The sequence below is a fragment of the Nothoprocta perdicaria genome, unplaced genomic scaffold (genome assembly GCF_003342845.1).
Source record: "Nothoprocta perdicaria isolate Ctin4 unplaced genomic scaffold, notPer1 scaffold_231, whole genome shotgun sequence".
Classification (NCBI taxonomy): Eukaryota; Metazoa; Chordata; class Aves; order Tinamiformes; family Tinamidae; genus Nothoprocta; species Nothoprocta perdicaria.
Genome location: NW_020455457.1, coordinates 798,874 through 804,494, shown reverse-complemented (window position 1 = coordinate 804,494; position 5,621 = coordinate 798,874).

Sequence of the window (5,621 nt, the reverse complement as noted above, 5' to 3'; positions counted from 1 at the left end):
TCCCCGCGGCGGGAGCGCCGGGAAAAGCCGCGGGGATGGGCACGGAGGGGGCTCCGCGTGCCCCCGGGCACCCTCCCCTTCGCCCACGGTGTCAGCTTCCCTGGGATGCTCCCAGCGCTCGCGGAGTAAGCCGCCGCGTTAGTCGCGCTCTCCGCAGTGGGACAGGGGTAAAGGGAGGAGGAGCAGCCAAGCAGCTTAGAGTTCTCAGAATCACAGAGGTTTCTGTTTTCTGTAGCACATGACTACAGACAGATACTGGAGAAAATGGAGCCAACGGGTTGTGTATCACTGCTACTGYAAAAAGTGAAGAAAGTGAAGTCTGTGATAATCTTTAATTTCTCAGTAAAGTTTGTTTAAGGAAGTCCCAGCGAGATGATTGAATGGGGTTGTCTTCCTGCATGAATAAATGCACAGCTGTCTTTAAAGATGCATCGTCTTGTCTCACGGCAAAACTTGACCCACAATGCGTTATCACACTTTTGAGAATTGTCACCAGAAAAAAAAAAAAAAAGCAATTTGGATATTTAAAATGCTCATGCTCTACGAGGAAGTGTTTTATCACTATTTTTTTTTCCTGGCAGAAGTTGCGGATAAGAACGCTGCAATGTGAGGTGTGTGATATCATATTACTGGGACGTATTTACTGGGACGTATTTGACCGCTTGAGTAGCCTGCCCTGCCCCAGATGATAAGGGCATAGTTCATGATATCCCCTAACATTATTGTCAGCATGTAAGCATACATGCAGGGAGGCTTTGCCTGTAAAATAAAACTAATTACTGCTATCATACCAGATGAGCTACTACATAGTCTATTTTTCTCAGACCTTTCCATTGACCCACTGTCAGAATCTTGACAATTTTGGCAGTCTTTCCTGAGCAAAGCTTGGAGGCTTTGTCAAAACTGCACGATTGAAATAGAAAATAGTTTGCAGATTGGTTGCTACTGGGATCAGTTACCTCATGTTTGTCTCATGATTAAAAATCACATTTATATATATATACACACATATACATATACATACAAAAACAAACAAAAAATACAGATTTTTCTTASCTCATTGGCAATGTCTGTCCCTACCACTGCTGTTCCTTGTTTCCTTGTTTCTGGGTAGCTAAATGTAACTGAACTATTAGCTTATCATATCAATCTCCTGTTTCTTGTCTTAATAATGAATTTCCATTTTGAAACTTTTTTATTCTCTTTCTGTGGGAGATAAATCTACTGCCCTATTTTTTTTTTTTTTTTGTCACCATAAATATGTTTTTGTCACTGTAATGAATTGTCAGAATAATTCCTGAGAGCAGGAAAGATTCTCTTCAGAGAAAGTGCTCTTCCTGAGTCACAAGGAAATTAATTATATGCATTTGTAATGCATTGCGGCGTTAAACAGAGCTAGTCACATTGCCATTTAGTTGCCATTCTCTTTCAGTTGTGATATTCTATTTTAACCCACTGAAAACTTTGGCAAGGTTATAACTTTTTCAAAAGTATGTTTAGGCTTTAAGCTGACCATGATTTAGGAAAGCCAAAAGTGGTTCTCCAGGTATTCATAGGAATATCTATGCATACTGCAGTAATATCGAAATGCTCAGAAGCTGGAGCTGARCACCAGGTCTGTGAAACTTTATTTTGTCCATATGTATTGTTTTACATAGTGCATATGGTCACCTAACAGTTTTGTTTTAGACCTCTATTTCATGCACAGCACTGGAAGAAGAAATAGTATTTAATGAGATATTTTTCTACTGTTTCTCCCACTCATTCTGGCATTATGTCTAATCTATTGTGTTCTCCTCGAGTTTTTCTGTGAATACAGAATTATGGATTTCACCATTTTTTTTCTTTCTCTCTGATGGTTATTTTGACAGAAGCCRAGTGCTTGTAAACACTAACACATTTATTTTCACAGTGTAGCTACAAAGCCAAGGCATACTATTATCTTCAGTTAACAAGTAGAAGTTTTGAGATCCATAGAAACTAAGATAAAAAAAACAAAACCACAAAATTTAAGTTTCTAATTTGARACAAATATAGGACTTGATTTTTTATAACTATTTAGCATTATGTCACATTTCATTTGCCTACTTATAGCTCTTATTCACTTCATTTACAGATTTAAGCACTCAGCAGATCTATAAATCAAATTCTCATCAGTCATTCAGGGATTTGGTTAGGGGCTACTGATGTTAAATTCATGGTAAGTAACTTGCATAGACTCAGTTATAAACTCAGAAGAAAAGTTAACATTTTTCTTCCAGGAAATCTTTTGATTTACACAATGGCCTTTACCAAGGCATAACTGCCATAATCATTGACCTGTTCTACTCTTCCTGGCAGCCTTTGCTTTACTTACTACTGAGTCTTCAACTTCTGTCACCAGTGTGGAAGACCTACTTAATACAGTCTATAAACTCTCTAACTTCACCAGCTTGGTTCATCATCAGTTCACACCCATGCACCATGTCAAGGAAAGCAGGGGCCCTATGATATAAGTGGTGCTTTATCCACAAATCTAACAAAAATGCATTTATACGAGAAACATATTCACTCTTTTGACTTACTAGTATTGCAACATTTACACATTGTAATGTGTAATTGTAAATGTGCAATTTTTGCACATTTGTGTATGTAAATGGAATATAAACCAAACAATGTATATTGTATGTCATCCCATGGGTSATGAATATTTATCACAATTAAAACTAAACAAATTAAACTTTACATCAAGATAACCTGAATAGCTCCCGTATCTAACTAATCCAGTTAGGATTACCTTCTTGAGATATCAAAAGCAAAATATCTCAATCATAACAACAGAAACAGAACAGTCTATTTTAAGCTTTACCTTGAAGTTGACCTGTTAATCATTCACTAAAAAAGTTTATCTAATAAACTTAGCTACTTTTTCATTTCATGGAATAGTTGTGAACATGATGTCTATCTTTTTATGTACTTCTATTTTGGGTTTTCTTTTTCCATGCATGTTTCTAGTATTTTTTTCTTTACCTTTTCCTGTTGTTTTTTTCTTTTCTACTTTAGGAATAGTGACATCCTTGAAATTACACAATATTGCTTATCATGACTGTGTCCTTTACATGATTGTACAAATACTCTGACATCAATTTTTAGACAAATATGAACAAATATGAACATATGAATGAAAGCATTTTTTCACAAAGGAAGATGATCCAGGTCGATTTCCTGCATGTAGGTTCCTTACTCTTAAGTTTAGGGGAGAGCAGATTTTAGACATTCTCATTGTCCAGTTACATTGCCCATTTACAATCGATATTTTATTGAAATTATGTCCAGAAGCTTTAAATCAGTCTTACTTGAAGTATATTTATCTGAAATTTGATGGTATGATTCTTTACAAGAGGAATAAGCTTCTCTGGTTAATATTTTGTAAAATGTGCATTATCATTTTCAGATGACTTTTACAAAAATATTTCCTTCATACATCGTTTAGTTACTCTGATTATTCACTGTATATACAAATTGTACATTTTACTTACTTATTCTGGTAGCTTTCCAAAGGACTCTGTAGAAAGAGGTTTGCATTAAAGAAATGAAGAAGTACTTCCACTATGTAAAGTAATGATTCTTTTCTACACAAATATCAGTTATCAAAACCTGTTTGTTTTGTTGCCTACTTCTGTGAACAAGTGCTGTCATTTGCCTTTCTTACACATTGATTTTACTTCTCAAATATTCCTCCAGGTGASATAGCTCAGCAGGAATATGAAGCCCATTAAAAATCAAAAACAAACAAACAAAGAGGATTTGAGGAATTTATGAAGGATTAAATGTGTGTGAGTGAGCAGGTGAATGACTGAAATTGTTCTATTGTAAGAAGCTCGTGAAACAGAGGGGCTGTGTGGCAGCTGGGAAAGCCTGAGCACAGAAGGAACTGCAAAAGCCTTTCTCTTACTCAGTGCAATGCAGAACACCACTGCAAGCTGTCCCCTCTGTACTATGCCAGCTCCCAATTGTGAAATGCTTGCTTACTCACAGTTYGGGCATTTTTGTTTGTTTGCTTTAATCCATTAAAGTTTTACCACAAAAATGCACAAAAATACTCTGAACAGTCATTCCATAAACTGTTTCCAGAATACACCTCACTATTCATTCTCTTTGTACAAAATACTGAGGTTCCTGTCTTCTTCCTGTGGAAAAACAAGGGTTATGAACTCAGATAACATGACACTGAAAGCAAGGAGTAAATACTGAACTTTAGACTCCATGCAACATACCTCAGAGTGATGCACAAATGAGTGATGACTCAAATGTCAACAAAAGTAGAGAAAACACATCCCATGACCTGTAAATCTCACTACCAAAATACTGAGAAAGGCTAYATACATTGCTAATCTGTTAGTACAACTTGGTGCACTGATAGATAAATATATCAAAGTGGCAAAAGCTGACTGTTATAGTTTCTCTGTATAGACTTGTCCTGTGATATACCATACTCATAGAAAACTAGAGACATTTTAATACAAGTCATTCTGGCATTCATGCTCTATTTTCTTATTTAATTAAAGATAGTTTTCTGTGGATTTGGATACTCCACAAGATTGATTAAGTTTTCCAGAAAGCTAGATCTTTTAAATCTTTCCAAGGCAGTGTATTAGTACTTTCTATCTTGTCTTTTTTTGTTGTCTTCCTCTCTCAAGGGTTCTTCCCTTGGAAGGGAAATAGTTGAATATAGGGGTCAAAAGTGTACTGCATAAAATGGAATTTAATCATAGGCATTTTATGTACTTTGTCAATATGTCTTTGGAGACTGTTTTGTACAGATGAGATTTGGTTTGTTAACTCAAATTCACATCCAGTGCGGAGATTCAAGGCCAAAACCATGGATATTTTAATATCCTTGTCTATCTTCATTCAATAAGCATATTGTTGTTTAGTAATCACTTTTTCCAGTTGTGAACTGTACTGAAAAATTAGTCTAAAAATCTCTTTAGTTACAGGGGTTTTTTCTTTGACAGACACTCTGTATTGCAATATGAAATACACTTTTCACAAAATATGCAGTAAAATAATGTTAAGAAATATATTGCATTATGTTTTAGCAAACGTACTAATTAGAAAGATCTCACAATAGCCAGGGTTTTTTTTTTATGAATTCACATATACATTAGAGTTGCATTCCAGATTTATGCTGAAGACTTCCCTGCATTTTCAGAGTATCCTGAGTGGTGTGTCTGTGTGTCTACATGTTATGTTGCCACATTTTACTGTCAAGTCCCTGCCATTGTCCTTCTCCAAGCATGCATTTTGATGCACAGGTACAGGCTTTTCTCTAGATGACTTCTGCACCTATTCCCTTTCTATCCTTGCAARTAGCATTGGCTCAGCCTCACCTAATCTGACACAATATGACAGCTGTACAGTTCTGCAAAGGCATCTTGAAAGGTGCTGTAGCTTAGCATGCTCCACAGTGCCTATATGTTATTCCTTGGCATTGAGATATGACATCCTTGGCATTTTCTTACATTTGATATTTCCTCATTTTTTGGCTAGTTGATCTGTCACGAGGCCAGGTGCTCAGAATGAAACAGATGATGTGCAAAAGGAATCTAGGAACTTAGGAACAAGATGTCTAAATTCAT